A 22,545-nucleotide genomic window follows, 5' to 3' on the forward strand; every position below is an offset into this window, starting at 1 on the left:
TTTCGGTAGGATATAACTCCTTGCTGGCTGCTAACTGGTGACATTAGTTCTTTGACATGTGGGCTTTTCCACATAGCATTTCTCAACATGGCAGCCAGCTTCTCCTAGAATGAGAGAGAGAGTGAAACAGAGAGAGAGCTCCGAAGATGGAAGCCAGTCTTTGTGCAACTTAATCCTGGAAGGGACATCCCCTTGCTTCTGTCATAGTGTATACGAAAGAAGTGAGCTAATAAATTCAACCAGGACTCAAGGGTAGGGTTTTCCTCAAGGGTATAAATATTAAAATGTATGGATCAATGGGGAAATTTTAGAGGCTGCCTACCGAGTCCCTGAAATAATAATTACAAAACGTGCTGTTCCTTTGAAGTCACTAATTTAAGCACACACATCTCTTACCAATCTCTTATCCCCTTATCATGTATTAACAGTTCCCCTGCAGCTACTCTCCTATATCATTAAGATTTCCAAACCATTGGCACCTTTGCCTTCTCCCATTCCATGAGAGGCCCCCTGTGGATACTTAATCCTTATGAGCATCAAATGCCTATGGCTGTTCTCAACACTTGCTTCACATTAGAATCACCTGGGGGAGATTTTTAACGTTCTGGTGACCTGGCCTCAACTAAGATTATACCAGTATTTCTGAAACTTGGTACTGGACATTACGACTTTACAACTGCTCCTCTTAGGATTCTTATATGCAGTCATAATTTGGGAATCAATATGGGGGACTCTATGGCTGAATAATTTAAACACTCTATTGTCAGTAAACTAAAACAAGAATTGGCTGACTACCTCTCTTTGGCCAACTCTAACCCACCAGCTATTTTTAAATTTTTTTTTTTTCAACGTTTATTTATTTTTGGGATAGAGAGAGACAGAGCATGAACGGGGGAGGGGCAGAGAGAGAGGGAGACACAGAATCGGAAACAGGCTCCAGGCTCTGAGCCATCAGCCCAGAGCCCGACGCGGGGCTCGAACTCACGGACCGCGAGATCGTGACCTGGCTGAAGTCGGACGCTTAAGCGACTGCGCCACCCAGGCGCCCCCACCACCAGCTATTTTTAAAATAAAGTTCCGGGCTGCCTGGGTGGCTCAGTCGGTTAAGCGTCCGACTCTTGATTTCTTGATGATCTCACCGTTCCTGGCCCTGGTTTGGCTTGCACTGACAGTATGGGGCCTGCTTGGGATTCCCTCTCTCCCTCTCTCTTTGCCCCTCCTGTGCACACACTCTCTTTCTGTCTCAAAATAAATAAATAAACTCTAAAAGTTTTACTGGAAACCAGCCCACATCTACATATCACCTATGGCTGCTTTTGCACTCAAGGTTGGAATTGAGTACTTGTTAGAGACTGTATGGCTCACAAACTGAAACTATTTACAACCTGGCCCTTCACTTAAAAGGTTTGCTGATCTCTGACCTCTCCTCTTTCACACCTTTATTTATTTATTTTTTCACCAGCAAGTTGCCAACCTTTTCACTGAGTGAAGTCCACTGTGTGATTTCTACCTATTTCTAATCCGTGAACCCTGCTGAAGAAAAGCATACAAGCAAACATATGAGTAATATCTTACAAGCCTCTCTACAAAATAAATCTCCCACCCTCTGCTATGCTAAAAGAAGAGTCATTAACAAGCTGTTCAGTAATGGTAAGAGATCTGGGAACATAACTGTTCTTCATTCGGTTTTAAATCGCACGTTTTTATTCACATGCCAAATCTACCTTCTGCATTTTATACCCTGTGTGATAATCCTTTCCAGGGTTTTTATGGTTTGAAATACTTTACATTTTGTTGACTTGACTCTTCTCCCCATGGAAAGATGACTGAATTTTCTTAAAAAGAAAAGTTTACAACTGACACTTGTTAGAAACAGAAAGGAAGCCTTTATTCAGGACTATTGCAATATTGGAGAGGCTATTGCAACAAAGGGGACACACTGAACTCAATCCCAAATACACCAAAGACAGCTGGGAATGTTTGGCCAAAGAGTAGTTGATGAGATGTCAGAGGTAGGGGAATTCTTGTCAAAATGCATTTTTGCTAAAGACAGGCCAAAGTGATTAAATATCAGGGGTGAGGGGATTCTAGATCAATTGGCTAACCATTATTCTTTGCTAAAACTAGAATTGGAAAGAGAACCCACAGGTTCCTGACTAAAGTTTGGACAAGGAGGGAGTCTTTTTTTTTTTTTTTTTTTTAAGCCAGAATTCTCTAAGTGCCTGCAGGGCTGGGGACCTTGTTAAGATACATGCATTCTAGAAGGCCTCTGAGAAAACCCTAATTAATTTCAGGAGACTTTCAGGATATCTCATTCAAATTAAAAGTGTATCACTTACTTTTCCTAACCCAAATAAGAATATTTGCTCTTTGCAACTTTAATTACAAAGAGGGATTAAAATGTCTGGTGCCTTTCTTCCCATTGTGATTAAAATATTAAAACGTGCTACAGACATTCTAGCAGTAATATGGCACTACTTTGTTTCCAAACTATGCTTATAGATTTCAAAAATTAAATATATATTATTATATTAATAGCATGATATATTATTGCATTATATACATGTGTATATATGTGCAACATACATATATGCATATGTATCAACTTTATTAAATAGTCTCTACATTATTATTTTTATTATTTTAATACAAAAAATGGTAGGTACGTTGGGAACTGTACATTTCTGGTTATACTATAATGCTCAAGTTGAAATACTCAAATGAATTTTGTGGACACCTTTTCTATTAATGTGGACTAAATCATTATATATTTAAATATTACAATTATCCTGGATGTGACAAGGTACAGATGTCTAATACAGCTTGCTACAGTACTCTACTGATGACTCAAATAACATAAATAGGATTCCCATTGCTACACAATTTAGCAAATGTTGAAAACTCTTGGAAGTTTCTGGAATGAGCAGGGTATATTTTTCCTTTAGTTTATATAGTGGTTATATTCTTGAAAATTTTAATTTATATTAAATCCTCTGAAAGTATCTACATATAAAGATTTTGTTGCTTGACTAAATAGTTACAGATTATCACCATGTGGATATACACTGGGACATTTGATTGGGGGAGGCAGTGTAGGATTGCAGGACATCTGGCATTGTTGGCCCCCATCTATGAAATGCTATTAGTGCCTTCCAATCATTTTGACAGATGAAGCACTCAGGAATCTCCAAAAAGAGGAAGCTGGTGCCATATCCTTACTTAAGGACCAGATGCTTAGGAAGGCAAATCAAAATTTTAATAAGATGTCAGAAACCTGAATAAGACTGTAAAAATAAATTCAACCATTCTGTACATATTAAGTTCTAGGTGTAAATTATGTTATAGGTGCAGATATTAGTATGAATTTTAGACATTTAACTGTTATTTTTATTTTCTATCCAAATGTTTTTTATCTACTACCAGTCTCTTTCCTGGCCCTCTTTATGATAATTCATCAAGAGCTGTAGCTTGATTCTTGTTTAAAAATATTCACAATTAATATGTGGTTTCAAAATGAGAAAGAGGGAGAGGGAGAAAAGAACATAGTTTATGCATGTTTTATGGTAAGCATGGCAGTTAGTTCTATTTCATATAAATGTTCTTATTAATGTCACACTAAAATTTTATACCTTGTATTTTTTAATGAAAAATGTGAGGTTGAAAAAAGTTAATTAACTCTTCTAAAAGCTCTTGGTTATGAAAAACGTAATGCAGATTATCAGATGTTTTGATATGAAACTTTGACATGAAATTGAACCTTTACCTAAATATATTCAGGTAAATATAAGTAAATATATTTAAATTGCTATTTTAATTTTCAAATAAAATTACTTATATTGTATAAATTACATAAGCATACATGTTATTATTTTCTTCTTGATGATGTTTATTTATTTTCTCTTTTCAAAGGTAATACGGAACATTTTATAAATCATTCCACAATTACTACCCAAATGTAACATTAAACACTTTTAAATGAAATAACATCATTAAAAATATCCTACCATTTAACAATACCATATTTAGTTTATAATTAATATCCATAAATAACATGTTTTATGGAAATTAGTTCTAATATAGCATGAATATTTACATAAGTAGACTCGAGATAGGCCTATGTGAAATTTCAAATTACTATCTTTACAAACTTCATTATAATTAATTTCAAACATTACATAAAATCAAATTATGTATGGCAACATTCAATTATTAAAACTCCTCAGAAATTGTTTTGATCATTCTGTTGCTCTGGCCAGGACGTTTCCTAAAAACCCATACACTATCTGTCCTGCTCTAATGCAATGCATTCAGTTCTAAAATCAGCCGGCCATGCACATATGCAATAAAAATCATGCAGATACAGCATAACACGCAAACTTTATCAGTGAAAGATGGAGGGGGAAAAAGATAGGAACCTAGCTAAAAATGGTAACACCTTTTAGTGGTGCCTAGGTGGCTCATTCACTTAAGCATCTGACTTCTGCTCAGGTCATGATCTCAAGGTTCTTGAGTTCAAGCCCCACGTTGGGCTCTGTACCTACAGCTCAGAACCTGGAGCCTGCTTCGGATTCTGTGTGTGTGTTTCTCTCTCTCTCTGCCCCTCCCCCCACACACTCTGTCTCTCTTTCTCTCTCAAAAATAAATAAACATTTAAAAAAACCTAAAACTAAAAATGGTAACACAGTTTTACACATAGTAAATAGTTAAATAAATACTACAGTAATTATGGCACTTCACCCTGAAATTTCCTTATAGAAGTGGATCGTGGAGCAGTTACAGCTTGTGAGTTATGACATAGTGGAAGGGAGATTTTCTGTAATGAGATTATTGTATTCCCCAATATAGATGGACATAGGTCAGGACACATAGTTAACTGAGGCAGCTGGTAGATATCTGAGTTGTACCCATATACACACACACCATGCATTCTGTGTGTTCCTGTGTGCCTGATTCAACAGGGTGCATTTTTCTGTATTCACCTAATATTTCCTTAGGTCAAAATCTCATATGAGCAAACCCATCTCGACATTATGCTCTAATTGTCCTCAAAGATATCCATCCTGTTGGAACAAATTCACATTTCAAAACAGGCATTATAGTAGAGCAGGCTATAGTTTAGAAGCTAGTTTTATTTGCTTCTATAATTAAAATGTTCGATTCAAAAAATTTAATTGTTATTTTTTTTGTTCTGCCAATCTTTTTAAGAAAACAAATATTTTCAAAATTACTTGGTGAAGCAAACATATTCTACCAACTAAATTGACACATGTTATTTCAGTAATTTATAATAGTGCATCTTTCTTAAGAATTTTCAAATACATTTGTAATTACTAATAGTATTGAAATAAATGATAAAATAGTTAAGAATTACTTTGATTTTGTCACATTAGAAAAAATACATATATGTTTTATTTTGTCACCTCTTTTCTATATCATTTTCTGGAGATAATTTATTTTCATAAGGAACTTCAGAGAATATATGCTAGAATTTTTTGTTTGTTTTTGTTTTTCTTTCATTGGCCAATGGTCACTGACTAGATATATTAATGTTAGGTTGTACATGATTAATTCAGTGACCATAAGAGTAGGTTACTCGTTGGATTAATGAGATAAAGATACAAATTGGTATAATTTATAAAATCATATCTAAAATTGTAAGATATATTACCCAATAAGCTTTATTTCTAATGATAGCTATTTCCCACAATAAACTAAGTTTCATTTAGTGAATCCATATGTCCATTTATATGAGTTGAACCAGTCCCTGAAGTCTTTTTAGTAGTTAATCACTTATTACTTGAGGAAAAAGCATTTCTCAGTATATTAAAAGATACAAAAGACATAATTGAGCTCAAGCTCTGGTTAAAAAAAAATATATTGTTTTCATGATTAAACTTTCTTCCCTTTTTGAATTTTATAGCCATATAAAATGACATTCTTTACAACTTCTGGTAGACCCAAATTGAGGTAACTTTCCAGTTCATAATAATTCCTTGCCCGGTTTCTAACAATGGCCAGAGACTCATGATTCTCAGCCTGACCCAGTGCCACTGCCATTCACTCCTACACGACCAAGGCTGAGCAAATCTCTGTAGCCATGGCAGGCCCAAGACAAATCAACCAGATTCATTCTTTATAGGTTTAATAGTGAGGCTAAGAAAGGAAAAGAAGGCATCCTTCCCCTCTGATTTGATTATCTGATTTGATTATCTTCCCCTCTTAAGAAGAAAATTAAATTGTCCAACAGTAGGACAGAATGATGTTGCTCCCATATGGCAACAGACATGAGAGAGCCTTAGTCATGGTGAAGCCCTGACCCAATTAGAGTCTCCAAGACAACACCTTCCAGCTGCCCTACTTTTTAGAGATCCTTTTTGGAGCCTTTGATATCTCCCCTATTTTCTCAAAAAGCCTTCATTTAGCCTAACAGTAGAGTTTGGCTATAGCTGTTGGGTGAGTGAAAGAGCCCTAACAATGAATGCTGCCCTATGAAACCAGTTATTTTCATTTAATTTTAATTCAGATGGCTTAATTATGAAGTAGATATGGTGACTTCAAAAATGCAGTGAATAAGCACAGATGATGGCATAAAGCCCAAGCATTATCCTACCGATGACTTAGAAATTGCAAAAGAAAATTTTAAGTTTACTATATCTGAGCGACAGATGTAACTTAGCATCAGTAATAATGGGACAACCCGGCATGTGCTCTCTGATATGGTAAATAATACATCACTTACGAAATATTCTTGCAAAATTGTTTAACATAAAGTAATGAAGCCTGTGAACCTAACATCCAGTAAGGTTGCAAACCAGGCAAGATAGGGGCAAGTTACTTAACACTAACAGGAAACGATCAAACAAATTCAGGATGTAGAATATCCTACTCAATAATAACAACTGATCTGAGCTCTCATGAAGTCAATATTGCTTAAAATATTCTTAAGGAGACAAAAGGATGGGGTGCAGGATGACTCAGTTGGTTAAGTTTCTGTCTGACTCTTGATCTGGGCTCAGGTCATGATCTCACGGTTTCTGAGATGGAACCCCACTTGGGATTCTCTCTGTCTGCCTCTTTCTCTCTGCCCATCCTCTGCTCATGCTCTCTCTCTCTCTCTCTCTCTCTCTCTCTCTCTCTCTCAAAATAAATAAATAAAAGATTATAAAGAGAGAGAGACAAGGATATAATGAACTACTGACCAAATGTGAAGTAGGAAATTGTGCTGTTCTTTAAAAATCTGTAAAAGACAATTTTAAGTAACTGGTAAAAAAGTTGGAGGGAGATTAGATATATTAGCTATGAGTATAGAATTATTAGATTACATTATAGAGTAATTATTACACGTATTATAAAGGGGCAAAGGCAGGGAAAATATCCTGGTCACTGAATTCAGTAAGAAGAGTCAGGTTAGGCTTTTTTAAGAGTTTTATTTGAACTACTATAAGAAGGATAAATAGAAGTTAGTTATCTTATTAGTTGAGCTGTCAGCACAGGGCCTGAGGCGGGACTCAAATTAACCAACCTTGAGATCACGACCTGAGCCGAAATCAGGCGCTTAACCGACTGAGCCATCTAGGCACTCGAACCTAATTTTTCTTAATTAATTTTTAGCATCATATGGAATGGAGTCACTAACTATCCTTGATAAAAATCTATTTCCAATGAAGTTAAAATTTGGATATCTAAATGTCTGTCTCCTAAGCCCTTTTAACAATACAATTGATTGGGCATTGAATTTTTATTCTACATAAGTAGAAAAAACTAGTAAGACCAAGGTGATACTTAGAAAAAGATATTGGCAATAAACTAAGAATCATACTGATAGTTCAGGTCTAAAGAAAAAAAAAATCAATATGGTAATGTCTACATAATAGCCCTTCCCTGAAACATGAGGAAAATGCATATTTGTATACAGATGAGTCTGTGCAAGAGAGTAAGAAAGAAAATTCAAAAAATGAATTACAGACTACATGGCTGGAGAAAATATTATTTGTAGAAAATTTTAAATTCCAAAAGGGGTAAAAATCTTGTTTCCCCCAAAGAACAAATTAACTATTATTCCTTGTTTTTAAACTCATAAAGAAAAGTTCCTATATGACTATAAAAATCCACATGGGTGTTGCCTAGGTGGCTTAGTAGGTTAAGCATCTGACTCTTATTTTCAGCTCAGGTCATGATCTCATGGGGTTTGTGGGATCGAGCCTCATGTCCCACTCTGTACTGACAGCATAGAGACTGCTTAGGATTTTCTCTCTCTCCCTCCCTCTGTCCCTCCCTGCCTCGTGCTAGCTCTCTCTCTCAAACTAAATAAATAAACATTAAAACAATCCACATGGTAAGTGAAAATATTTCTTTCGATACATAAAATAACATGTATACCTAATACTCAAAGACAAAACCGGAAATCGTCACCTTCATACAATTATAGGGTATGTAATTTATGAAGGTCATTCCCTACAAGAAAAATAATAATAGCAGGAATACCTCAAGCTGTAACTTAAGCAAAAGTTTAGAGAAGTACACCCAGGAACACACTGTAATTAAGATTGCCTCTGTCAAAATGCAACCACAAATTAATTAAATATTTGTATTCATTCATTAGCAAATATTCAGCGAACACTTTCGCCCACCAGGCACTGTGCTGGCATCAGACATCCATTTGCAGAAAGAGAAATTGCGTTATCGTACTGGACTTAGAGAAAATAAACACACACATAAATAAAATTATTCCCAGTTATCAAAAATGGTTCACAGAATACAAAACATGGCCTCAGAAAAGCAGTAGAGGAGACCACTTAGAAGAGTAGAGAGGGCTTCACTAAGGCAGCGCCATTTAAGCAGTAGTCTGAGCTGTGAGGAGTTGGTAAAGAGAAAATGAAGTTGGAGGAACAATTCCTCAAATCGGACAAAACTTGGAATATTTGGGGAATTAAGAGTTTGCCCCAGGAGCGTCTGGGTGGTTTAGTCAGTTGGGCATCTGACTTCAGCTCAGGTCATGATCTCAAGGTCCATGAAATCGAACCCCAAGTTGGGCTCTGTGCTGACAGCTCCAGCCTGGAGCCTGCTTCCGATTCTGTGTCTCCCTCTCTCTCAGCCCCTCTCCCGCTCATGCTCTGTCTCTGTCTGTCTCTTAAAAATAAACTTTTAAAAATAAAAAAAAAAAAGATTTTTGTTCTGTAAAGTAAAAAATGCAGATAACTCAAATTATTCATGGCTTTGTAGTTTGAGATGTAGAGTTTGTATTTCAAGGGACATTGGGATCCATTGAATGATTTGAAAAAGAGGAGTGAAATGGCTAAATTTCCACCATAGTAGGATCTGCTGGAAGGAGAATGAATAAAGAGCACGGGAGGTAGAAGCAGGGAGAATATTTTTGGAGATTAATTTTCCTTAGACATCAGCTACCAACCTTCCTCATGTTTTCTCATTTCAGTTGTGATGTCATCATCCTCAATTACTGAAGCCAAGATCCCAAGGGTTGTCATTTTTTCCCTCTTATGAATTAAGTGGATGGTTTCAGACAGAGACAAGTAGGCATGTTGCATATTATTTCGGAGATTAAATCAGTAGACTTGAAATGGATTTGGCAGAGGTCCACAGGAAAGTGACGAATCAAGAACGGATTCTAAATTTCTGGCTTATGCAAGCGAGTGAGTAATTACATCATCCAAAGTGGACTATTACTAATGCATGTTTTAAAATACAAAAGCCAGGGGCGCCTGGGTGGCTCAGTCAGTTAAGGTCCTGACTCTTGATTTCAGCTCAGGTCATGATCTCATGGTTCATGGGCTGGAGCCCCACATCGGAACCATGCTGCGGGTGCAGAAGCTGCTTGGGATTCTCTCTCACCCTCTCTCTGCCCCACCCCCACTCTCTCTTTCTCAAAATAAATAAATAAACTTTAAAATATAAAATAAAATACAAATCCACACAAAAGTGAGAACTGGAATGTAAAATATCATAATAATGACATTGGGTTAATGGATCACTGGTTCTTAGAAATATTTGTAAGTAGAGAGGGTCTCTAGAAATTCAGTATGTGTGCTGTTCACCTATTCCCTAGACCAGAAGATGTTCATCTCAAATATAATCTTTGGGATTCAGAATGTATTGGGAGAAACAACAAAGAGAAAAGAAATGAAAAGCAAGGGAAGACAAAAGAAAAAGAACAGAACAGAAAAAGGCAAGAAAATAAAAGAGAAAGAATGAGGAAGGATAAGAACAGAAAGACAAGAAAAAACACAAAAGTTGAAAGAAAAAGAGAATAGAGACAGAAATAATACTATATATGATATATAGGATAATTTAAAACATTTTAAATCTGGAAAGTATTTATCTCTGACTTGTTTATTTTAATTCAAGGATCCCCAGGCAATAACTCTGCTAGTATAAAGATGATTGCTAAGAATTAAAACACATTTTGAAACAACTACAATTTTGAAAAGGCCAACATTCTCAAGTTACTCAAAAGTGACAAATAATTTTCCTTTTTTTTTCATCCCCTGACATCTTATAACTACACTATTTAAAAGAAAAAAAAAGTATTTTCTACCAATTGTATGTCAAGAAGAACCATGACCTTCTGGTATTATCCACACTAATATTGTATAATTTTACCTCATATTTTCCCAACTATTCACTGGTGTTCAAAATCCTGTGTGCTCTAAACAAAGTCACATTGGTTGACATTATAATCTTGCCATGTATATAATACATGTCTGATAATGTATTGACTGAATTTCCAAGTAAAATACATTTGTCAGAAGTTTTAGCTTTTATCTCCAACACTCAATCAACACATATTTCTATAATGTATTATAAACTGTATAAATATTATGAAGTAATATTATAAAAGATATTTTAAAAGTTAAAAATAACACAGAAATGTCATAATGGAAACAAAATTTCACTTCCTCTTTTTTTCTTCTGAGTTTAAATTAGTTTTCAAAAGTTAAAGGTGATATCATACACAATAGTTTATAAGGATATATACTCTCAGTTACAGAGTTACGAGGGAAATCATTTACACTTGTAGGTTAGTTATAGTAGTTAATTCACATACTTCCACTTGTTTGCTAAAAAGAGGCTGTCAGAAATTACAAATGACAATGAAACCTCTAAGAAAAGAGTGTCTTTGGGGAAAACAATTTTCAGAGGCCATAATTTTGTAATGGTTCACATTTACATTTCATCAGATGAGCTTTTCCATTAGAAATTTGCTCGTAAGACACAATTTCCATTTGCATTTTCTCCAATGGGTTTTTTACAAAGTGTTTAAAATCCTTTAGCTATGTTGCAACCAGCATTATAGTGGATAATAATTTCAATATCTTAAATTAATACACCATAAAATCTGTGATAAAATTTGTGAAAGTATCATGAAGAAAATATTACCTTGCATTTATTTGTATTCCAATGTTACATATAAATGTCATTGGTATTTTATATATGTTGATTGTTAAGATATGCTGAATGTTTTGAAACTATAGACAAGTAGGACAATTTATATATTCTAGTTTTTAAAGATAACATTCTTTCCTTCTATCCTTTTTTCTCTATCACTTTATCTTGCTTTTATATTAGTACAAACTCTGAGCATAGGGGACATTAGTTATTAATTCTCATAAGCTTTAATAAGGTATATGCCTGAATGTTCACAAAATAGATAATATGATATTTTTTCATAAGTAAAAATATAGAATGTTCATATGACTTCCCATGATTTTTATACATTATGAATTTGCCTAAACCATGCCTGTATTAGGTATAGTAGGTCCATGGATATATAACATTTGTTCAAATATTAAACTGTCTGAAATAAAAATACAGGTATTTTTGTATTTTAGAGCATATGATACCAAGATTAAACACTTCCATCATGTCAACTTTTGAGCAAACAGCTACAAAGAGATATTCCAATATGAATAAGACGCTAAGATAAATGTAATTAGTAATAAATAGAGCCTCTATCTAAAGTGTTACCATAAGCTGATCATAAGTATTATTGCATAGATAGATGATACAGATATAGATATAGATATAGATATAGATATAGATATAGATATAGATATAGATATATTCAAGAGAATTCTAAGGGTCATTCTATAGTGTCCAAAAGAAGAATCAACTTGTATCATCAGATGAGTCTTAATAACTCTCACATGAGTTAATATTTCCTAAATATGAGGTAATATCTGTTTAAAATATCTTTCCCAGGGATATTTTTAATTTTTATTTGTATTTATTTTTTAATTTTGTTTACTTTTATTTATTTATTTTGAGAGAGATAGAGACAGCATGAGTCGGGGTGGGGGTTGGCAGACAGAGAGGGAGACAGAAAATCCCAAGCAGGCTCTGCACTGTTAGCACGGAGCCTGATGCGGGGCTTGAGCTCACAAAACCCCAAGATCATGACCTGAGCCGAAATCAAGAGTTGGACACTTAACTGACTGAGCCAGCCAGGTACCCCTGTCCCATGGATATTTTTAATTAAAAAATACTTTATTAGATATGACAGTGGGCCACGAGTCAAGAAGTTAATATTGTGGTTTCTTCAGTGACCTTAGATAAGTCACTTGGCAAGAATATAATGGTTATTCAAATGGGTTGTTGCACTATCTACTTCACAGAACATTACAAAGCCACATAAAAGTATTGATATATGATAAACGATATTGACTGCATTGTTCAATAATTAAATAAATTAGAGATCCAATCAAATATTTTTCTGAGAGGCTATCATTGAACAAAAAAGTAATGGCTAGCACTTGACATCATGTAATTTTAATGTAAATCTTTATAAGGGCTTTCTGGAAATTTGCATAGGAGAATGGAATCACCTGGCACACTTCCACTTAGAAGCAGGAAAAGTAGTTGAATTGTCAGGTGATAGCCTTTGGAGGCATAATGGAGACCAGTCCATCCCCAGATCAGTAGGTGATTATTGATGTTCTGTAGGGAGAACTCCCACTTTATAATTTCCCTGCTCAGACTCATTCCTAAACAGCATTTGGAACTATCGATGATTTTGCATTGAATTACCGACCAACTGCTGAAGCAGATCTCTTCTTAAGAAAACTCTTGTTATACATAGTATTCACTATTTCCATTTTGTTATTTTAAGGAGAGCACAGAGTTTAGATAGGTTAGTAATACGTAATAATAATTTACCAAATAGACATGGAAACTCTGTGTCCCTAAATTTTCTGAACCTCTAAACTAAGTTATCAGATCTATAAAGGTGTTTTAATCAGACTGGCAAGATGAAGGAAACAATAGAACTTGCCCTAATGCAAAGGAAATTATCATTATCTCTCTGTCGGTTACTCTGGAGGATGAGAGAAGTCTATCTATAAACATTTAAAGAGAGATTTAAAAAGAAATCCCTCCAGGAACCACTCTAAAGGTTTTAAGAGAAAGACTGCTGAAGGAAAAAAAAAAGATTGAAAACAATTGGCTTAGCTGTTCAGAGTAGACAGAATGAAACAGTAATCTGTCATTGTGTGGGTAGACAAGATGCTGGAAAATTGGATAAATTGGAAATCACTGGAAGGCAGCTATTTTGTCCAAAAGTGCATTAGATATCCAGGAAAAATGTTATTAGATGGTGAACAATTACTACTCAAAAATTTCTAGCTGTTTGGAATATAGAGTTACATATAGTCAAAAGATTCTATTATTATAGTAATAAATCAATCTGAATCTAAAAAAAATGTCTTCTAAAATACATGTTTTTTCTTACCAGAGTGATAGTTTAAACAATATGTATTTGCCTATGCTTGTGAATACATATGCAGTAAAGTCACCAAAATTTTCCTCCTCATCTTTGTTAATTTAATCCATTAGAAATTCAGACTATTGGGCTTCACTCTAAACTCTATTAAATCTTCATTTTAATAAAATCCCAGGTTACTTATATACTCATTATAACTTGAGAAGTATGTTTCTATATTTTCTTGAGTGTCCAACTGATGGCACAAATTTGTCACTGTTGACTCCTTAATTAGAATTCTTCAGTGACTTCTCTGAAGCTTAAAAAGAAGCTCCAAGTTGTGGAAATAAACTGCATTTAGGTTTATCTTACTGTTTTCACTATCCATTTCCACCCAAAAGAAGAGAGCTTATTTTTGCCAACTCGAGTTGCTTTCATTTTACTTTTTAATATTTTTGTGTAAGTAAATTAAAATAAGAAATGGACATATGAATTGATTTTATTCTAATATTTAAAAATAGTCATTTATTTCTTGAGGTCTAATTGACATATAACATTATTTTAGTTTCAGGTGTGCCACACAATGATTTGATATTTTTATACTCTGCAGAGTCATGTAAAGTGATGTTTTAAATCAGACTGAAAGATGAAGGAAACCATAAAGCCAAACTTTAAAACTATCTTCTAGGAGTAATCTTTAATCAGTCTGAAACAATTGATCCAATCATATACCCCAGTTTTAATCACATTTCTTTTCTCTCCTTTTATGCTGGTCGTATTTTCAAGGGGACTCAGGTTTTACCAACTGTAGAATTAAATATGTGTTCTGTGCTTTATTTCTATCCAACTCAACACTGAGATCTGGTTCAATACTGTGCTTATCTACAAAATCTGGACACCCTTTCCTATACTCCATTACCAAACAGGTCACTAGAAAAGCATGGGCAACTTAGAAAGCTTTTTTTTTTTTTTTTAATGTTTATTTATTTTTGAGAGAGAGACAGAATGCAAACAGCGGAGGGCAGAGAGAGAGGGGGAGACACAGAATTGGAAGCAGGCTCCAGGGTCTGAGCCATCAGCACAGAGCCCAATGCGGGGCTTGAACTTATGAACCATGAGATCATGACCTGAGCCAAAGTCGGACGTTTAACCGACTGAACCACCCAGGTGCCCCAGAAAGCCTTTTAATGTGGAAAGGCTTACATTTCATTTCATGTCTGCCAGTTCCTTTTTTTTGTTTTACTATAAATTGCCTAATTTACATATTTGACATTCTAGCATTAATATGTCTATAAGAATCAATAACAGTGCATCACAGCGCCCTCTCAGGCTTTTATCAATACATTGATGCATGTTTAATGCAATGTTGTTATGAATTCTTCTTTGCATTGATATCAGGTCCACTTTCTTTTCACTTTCTTTTTTCACAATATGTCTCAATATATCTTCAAACATATATTTTTTAAGCAATGTGAATCATATAGTTTAAGAATGACTTCTCCCTTTAAATTTTGATTTACATCTCTTTTAGGAAAATTATATGGTTTGTATTTATTGTGAGAAATGACATAGAGCTTTTACCTTTTACATAAAGCTTTTGTGAGCTTACAAACAACACTTTTAATACTTGGAATTATACTAGCTGCTGTTTTTATTTTTAAATGGAGCTTCATATATTTCATTTCTTTCAATATTTCAAATAAATAATTCTCATTTATAATGTAAACAAGTAAAAACACTAAATGAACTAAGGTTAAGCATTAAGAAATAAATTATTCTCTTATTTATTTTTTAATCTGTGATAAGTCCCATAATACTATACTTTAATCATATATCTTTGCAAAAATATTTTTAATTCTATTCAATACAGTAACCATAGTTTTACTTAAATTTATGTAGTCATAAATAGTACTTCCAATCATTTTTTTAATCTTAATTTTTAGTCCCTTATTTTGGTTAATGTTATTCACATGTTCCTTTTTTACCATTTATTTTTTTTCAAATGGAGATATAATACTTTTAAAAACTTTCCATTTTTACAAATACAGAGCATAAAATTTTGTATGAAAATATCTTTCGAATCCCAACAGAGAGTTCTTCCAACCTCTAGATGTTAGATTAAAAAAAAAAAGTTTAAGGCTATCCAGACATATTATACTACAGATATCAAAATATTAATCCTGCGTCATTATTGTAGATATATTTTTGTTATCATTGTATTTTAAATGTTATAATATATTTTTAGAAAAGGGTCCATTTTTATTAATGTAGTCAGAAATCTAGTTCACATTCTGATATACAAGTTCAGCTATGTTAAAAAAAAAACAGCTCATGAAATGTTCTTTTATATTTTCTCTGCTTGTATATGAATAGTATTTAAATCTCTTAGATTTTTGTTTTTGATGTGCATACTCGTGTTTTATTCCATCCCTCTCATATTGTGTATCTATTTCTTCTGTTCTCTTTCTAGTTCTTTTCATTTTTTTCTATATTGAAAAGTTTCTAGTTTGTATTCCATACTGTAGACTTCATTTGCTGCTCTATCAACTTAAAATTGGAATTTTAACATAGTTTTAAAATTATATTAATGTATTTTTCTTTTTAAAAAATTAATGTGCAAATTCTCTTAAAATACTCACTAATCAGTTCCAGCTTCCACCTCTGTGAAAAGCATTAGAAATAATAAAATATTATCTTTTGTTTTTAATTTTTTTGAACATTTATTTAATTTTTGAGAGACAGAGACAGAGCATGAGCTGGGAAGGGGACAGAGAGATAGGGGGAGTCACAGATTCCGAAGCAGGCTCCAGGCTCTGAGCTGTCAGCACAGAGCCTGACGTGGGGCTCGAACCCACGAACCATGAGATCATGATCTGAGCTGAAGTCAGCCACCTAACCGACTGAGCCACCCAGGCGTCCCGTAATAAAATATTATCTTAAATGAAAAGAAAAATCACCATTTGAAAAAAAATCAGTCTCATTCACCAAAATAACAATGTGAGAGGACAAACATGTAATCATGTACATAGAAGCAAAAAAAAAAAAAAAAAAAAAAAAAAGTCAAAATTCAGCATTAATTTTTAAGAATTCTCAGCAAGCTAGGAATAGTAAATAGCTTCCTCAACCTGTCAAAAGTCATCTGTAAACATTTCCATTAGCATCATACTAAATTATGATATGTTAAAAACTCTTCACCTGAGATTTTTTTTTTAACCTGAGATTAAGAATAAGGCAAAGCTGTTCCCCTTCCCTATTTCGATTCAACCTTGTCCTGAAGGAATTAACCATTGCTATAACAGTGGAGAGTAGTTCAGTGGCCATGCACTAATCAGAATTAGAACCAAAACTGACTATAAAGGAGGGCAGAATACGTTACCCCATAATATGCCATTTTAGCATAATGATTATTTTGAATTAAAGTTACTTACAAAACAGCCAGTGCAAGAAGGACACTCTGACCATTCTTTTGGTAAAAGTAGGAAATAAACCTCCCCTATGAAAGGCACCTTCCCTGTACCAGGAAGGTAGAAAACATCCTTACTACGAAAAATAGGAAATTTAAGGCCAAAGAGGCTATGCCAACAAAACTTGTTAATACCTCACTAAATTACCACCACATACCCCAACTTCTTTGTTTTATGAGTTCTTCACAATTTTTTTTTTCTGTCTAAAAGGTAAAAAAAATCTGCCTGCTTGGTTATTCCCTTGAGGCTCATATTTTTGGTGGGGCTCCTATAAGTACAAAATTAAATTTGTTTTTATCGTGTTAATCTGGTTTATGTCAATTTAATTATTAGACCAGCCAAAGAACCTAGAAGAGAATAAAGGAAACATTTTCTGCTCCTACACCAATAACCAGACATAGCAAGAACAACAAAAAGAGAAGTCAGGATAAAAAGAGAGAAACAGGAAAGTAACAAAGGTGGATTCTATTACTTTTCTTCTACAGGTAAAATGAAAGGTATTCTTGTATTTGAGCATCAATGGCGTTCACTGCTTAGGCAACATAGTAGAATTGATTAAGGTAGGTGATTCCATTTGGTCCTCTTGGTGGACCAAACTATACAACACAGTATAATTTAGAAAGTCACCATGTAAATGTAAAAATGTTTATATGTCAATACATATTAATTCATTAGTGAGTGAAACATTAGGATGGTGCTGTGGTTTGAATTGTGTCACCCCAAAATACACTGAAATTGCAACCCTCAGTTTCCAGGACTGTGCCCTTATTTGGAAATAGGATCTTCATAGATGTAACCTGGTTAAGACGAGACCTAATGCAATATGGCTGGTGTCTTTATAAGAAAAGAAGAAATATAGACATGCAGAGGAGGAGGCCAATGTGAAAGCTCAGACATACGAAGGGACGCTTGTGTGAAGAGAGTAGAGATTAGAGGGATGCATTTACAAGGAGCATCACAGATTACTGCCAACATCAGAAGCTAAGAGGGAAGAAAAAAAACAAAGATGGGAAGGATCCTCCCTAGCATTGTCCTACAGATACCTTGACTTCATATTTCTGCTTCTTTACCCCTCTGAGTCAATTTCAGTCAACTTATCTAACACCGGGAAAGTAAACACCAAAAATACTGTTTCGTAATACCATGAAAGATATAGTTTATTTAAGGAGAAATGACACATTTATTATTTTGAGTCTTTTCCAAGAACATGATATTTCTCTGCCTCTGTTCAAATCTAAATATGTGTCATTCAGATTGTTTTCCAGCTTCCTTCATAGGTATATTACTGGTTAAGTCTACACTTGGGCATTTGAGTTAAGTTTAGTTAATGATGTTGTAAGTGTGGTCTTCAAATATTTCTTCTAAATTTTCTACTTCATCATGAGTGTCCTATCAATGCCATTTAACAAAAATGATACTTATATATAGTATTAAATAAACAAAATTCAAGTGAAATCAAAGCAAGAAGTTACTATTAAGCTATTCTGGTTTTTTCTTCTTTTATTTTAGCTTTTTGCTCATTTATATGGCCATTGCAATGATAATTATATCAACTATTGGAAATGACCCTCCAGGAGTATTACTACTTTTTTCCTGGCTGATTGATATATCTTTATTTAATAATATGTTGTCTGCAGTGTTTTATCTAATAATATGACTCATCTCTTTCCACATTCATATTGAACAATCAAAGCACTGGTCACAGTAATTACGTTATTAATGTGGGGAAGTCACAGACAATAAAGCTGGTCAAATGAAAATACAAGAGGAAAAGGAGACCCTGCTATCAGCCCCAAAGCTCCTTAAAAACAAGCTTCAATAAATCCAAATTATGAGACTATACTTATCACATACATATGGAGGAAATGTACCTCCTAGATGAAATAAGATCCACTGGAAAGCCAGAAGAACATTGTTTTTATGTCACTTTATATCTCATGATTTCCATCAGTTTATATTTAAATACGGCATTCAAGAGAAAGCAAAAAGAGGGGTACAATTACACAGTACCTCCCTATAAACTAATGACCATGATGATTAATTGCAATAAAGTTTTTATAATATTTTCCAATCTCTTCAGTTGCTTGACTACCTTATAATGGATTATGACGGTCAGTTCAGGGTTTTACCAATTACACTATAGAATGGGCCTTTATTAGACATTTGCAGTATTTTTCTTTCTTACTTTTTTTTTTTTTTATGGTCAAGACTTTAGGGAGGACAAGACCTTAATACGGTATTACCTATGACTACTCTGAGACCAAGGTTGGGCAGCCTAATGTTGGAATTTGTTTGACAAAAGGTACCTATTTAAAATTGACCAACAGTGAAAATTAAAGAAGATAGACAAAGAGATAGGGAAGAGTTTTGAATGGAAATCCAAATATTTTTTGAGCTTTAATGAATATTGAACAAGTAGAAGATGTCTATGTGTATCATTTTATAATTCATAAACTACCTTTTACTGATCTGGTAATAAGAGAGCGGCATATTTGAAATGATGCAGAAATTCTCGATTGTACCTGGAATACACATGCACATACACACATGATCATATATAAAAAAGAAGTAACAGCTCTGTGGTGGTACTAATGACGATGAAGACAGTGCTAATGACATGCATGGAACCATCTCTCCTTATGTATAATATGTGACTATATATACATATACATATATATATATGTATATATAGTCACATATAAGTGTGTGTGCACCATTGCTATTAGTTGTGGGAATGAGGCTGTAAAATAGTTCCTTTATTATTATTTGTGAAATATTTATTTGGTATAAATTCATGGAATATGTACTTATCGTGCAATTTATCTTGGATATGGCACCTTGTTCCCTAGGTTCTTTTAAATATGAGTTTTTTTCAGTCATATATTAGTCAGAATACAAAAGCAATTTTTTCATGCTAGAAAATATATACGCTTTCAGATATATTATCCCCTCATTTCAGATGAAGAAATCAAAATTTCTGGCAGACAAGTACTTTCCAGTCTGAAAAACAAATGCAACAGTGACTTCGACAGAAGGTCAATTGCTCACATATGGAATCAGCATAGGACTATATGGACATTTGTAAACAATGTTTATATACTGCTTTTAATTCCCTAGAGAGAAATATGAAATTCAAGCAATGCTTCTACACTTATTTTCCGATTTGTAATTATGAATCTCTAGCAGCTTATTTTTATTTTTCTGCATCTTAACAGTTTTACCTGAAGCTGCAGAGAATCCCATGAAGAATGTATAATCGTCGGCATTTTGCTTACTTCCACACCAACAGAAGGAAATGTACACGTCTACGCCCTGAAGAATTGACTCTGTTCTGTAAATGACATATGGTGGAGAATCCTTTTGGAAAATAAATACTCCTGTTTTCATGCTGAACAGATTTTTCATTTAAATTCATGGCAACATATCAAAAACTTGGCCATAAAAATACAGAGCAATCAATTGAAGTAATACAGGATTTAAGTAATAAAAGACTTAAACAATTTAACAGTTCTCCCATTCACTCAAAATTGAAATTTTAGAGAAGATGTTTTGGAATATGTTGACAGAGTAAGCACACTCCTCACATACACACAGCCCGCTGATTATCACAGCTACAATAATCTCATTAAAGAGAAGAAATTAAGTTGTTTTTTTTTGTTTTTTTTTTTTTTTAGATTTTCAGCTGAAGCTCATAGTAAATAAAAGTAATATCTTCGCTGGATAGTGTTAATCAACAGTACATAGAAACTTTAGACTACCTGTATTTACATAGCTTAACTATTAGAAATAAAACCTGAGACTGTCTATGTCAACATGATTTAAAAATTTATTTCATATTATTTTTTCAGGAAGGTAGGATGGTAAACCAATAAATAACTTTATTGTTTGCTTCAGGAAATTTCTGCAAACCAATTTGTGTGAGCAAACAATTCTCTTTTCAGACAATAGATTTCTCACCTGGGCAGATAGCTGTTTATTAAATAGCGGTTTACTTATGAAGACTCACTTCAAGGCCCTCATCTAAAAGTGTCCCTCAATCCTCAGTACTTATGTCATGGATTTTACCTATTCTAATCAGTTACTGGCCTTGAAAGGCCTGCGTATCCACTTGAACCCACACTCCTATGGCCTATAAATATCACCTCATCATCCACTCTTCTAAAACACCACCCTGTCAAGGTAGTGTTTTCCTCTGTAGTTGTACTTCTATTTTATTTAGCTGTACTTACTCAACATGCTTTAGTTGGTCTTTTGGGGAGTCACTAAGCAACATCCCTCGGGGCTTTACAGGAACTAGCCAAGACCCTCTTCCCATTATGACTCAAGTTTTTTAACCCAGAAACGGAGTTTCTCTTAAGCCTTTTGAATCATCCATTTGAAAGTCTCCTTGATCACAGTGAAAATAAGTTTTGTGTTAGACCTAAAATGGAATTTCTTTTTGTTGGATCTTCAAATGTTGTATGTGTTTTGACCCCACAAATGAGGAATGCTTTTTAGGAATTCTTCGATCATTTGATCCTATTTTATTCTTGACAAAAACCTGCCTTAGTACGTAGAATATTGCTGACTTTCCTTTTGTAGTATGTCATCATATTTTTATGAGCCTATAAAAAGGAAGTTCATAGGAAAAAGAATAAGCATAAGTCCAATAATTTTTTTCTCTCAGTTTGATCCTGAGAACTGTTGGATGGATGAGTGCAGATCTCCCGAGATCAGCATCTGCCTAGAACACATTTGCTTGGGTCACCTATGAGAACTCTATAGGAGCTTTCCTTAATCTTGTCATGTATTCCCTGTGAGGGGCAATTCCTGGAAGAGATCTCCACTCAAAATGTTCTACCTGCTTGGAATTTCAGATGCACTGGGCTTCAGTTAAAAATATCCAATACTAGGTTAGAGTTGAGACAAATTGCTATAACAACTTCTTCCACCATCCATCATCAGACACTCACGGGTTCAACTTAGTTTAGATCTACACTCCTATAGGCTGATTCCTTCATCTTATTACACTTTAAGTTCATCTGACACTATGGAAGAAAATAGGAATTCTATAGAACACAGAGAATAAGAATTTAACTTATTCTTTTTTTTAATTTGTTTAATGTTTATTTATTTTTGAGACAGGAGAGACAGAGCATGAACAGGGGAGGGTCAGAGAGAGAGGGAGACACAATCTGAAGCAGGCTCCAGGCTCTGAGCTGTCGGCACAGAATCCGACGCGGGGCTCAAACTCACAGACCGTGAGATCATGACCTGAGCCAAAGTCGGAAGTTCAACTGACTGAGCCACCCAGGCGCCCCGGAATTTAACTTATTCTTATACAGCAGGCAATGTTTACCACTGAGTGCTTTTTGGTTGCAAATAACAAAT

General features: G+C 34.2%; 1 long non-coding RNA gene across 2 annotated transcripts in view; it reads left to right on the plus strand.

The window, feature by feature from the left end:
- The window catches only part of LOC147584039 (uncharacterized), a 39,251-nt gene extending 18,683 nt beyond the window's left edge, over positions 1 to 20,568 (plus strand). Inside the window, exon 2 of one of the 2 annotated variants that reach the window (XR_015255104.1) lies at positions 20,391 to 20,568. This is a non-coding gene — a long non-coding RNA (uncharacterized LOC147584039). Of the gene's footprint in view, positions 1 to 1,462; positions 1,638 to 20,390 lie in introns of those variants that run through there. The other variant, XR_015255105.1, reaches the window with a different exon arrangement.
- Positions 20,569 to 22,545: the final 1,977 nt, after the last annotated feature.

Source organism: Puma concolor, chromosome A1 (genome assembly GCF_028749965.1).
Source record: "Puma concolor isolate L17-30 chromosome A1, mPumCon1.1.hap2, whole genome shotgun sequence".
Lineage (NCBI taxonomy): Eukaryota > Metazoa > Chordata > Mammalia > Carnivora > Felidae > Puma > Puma concolor.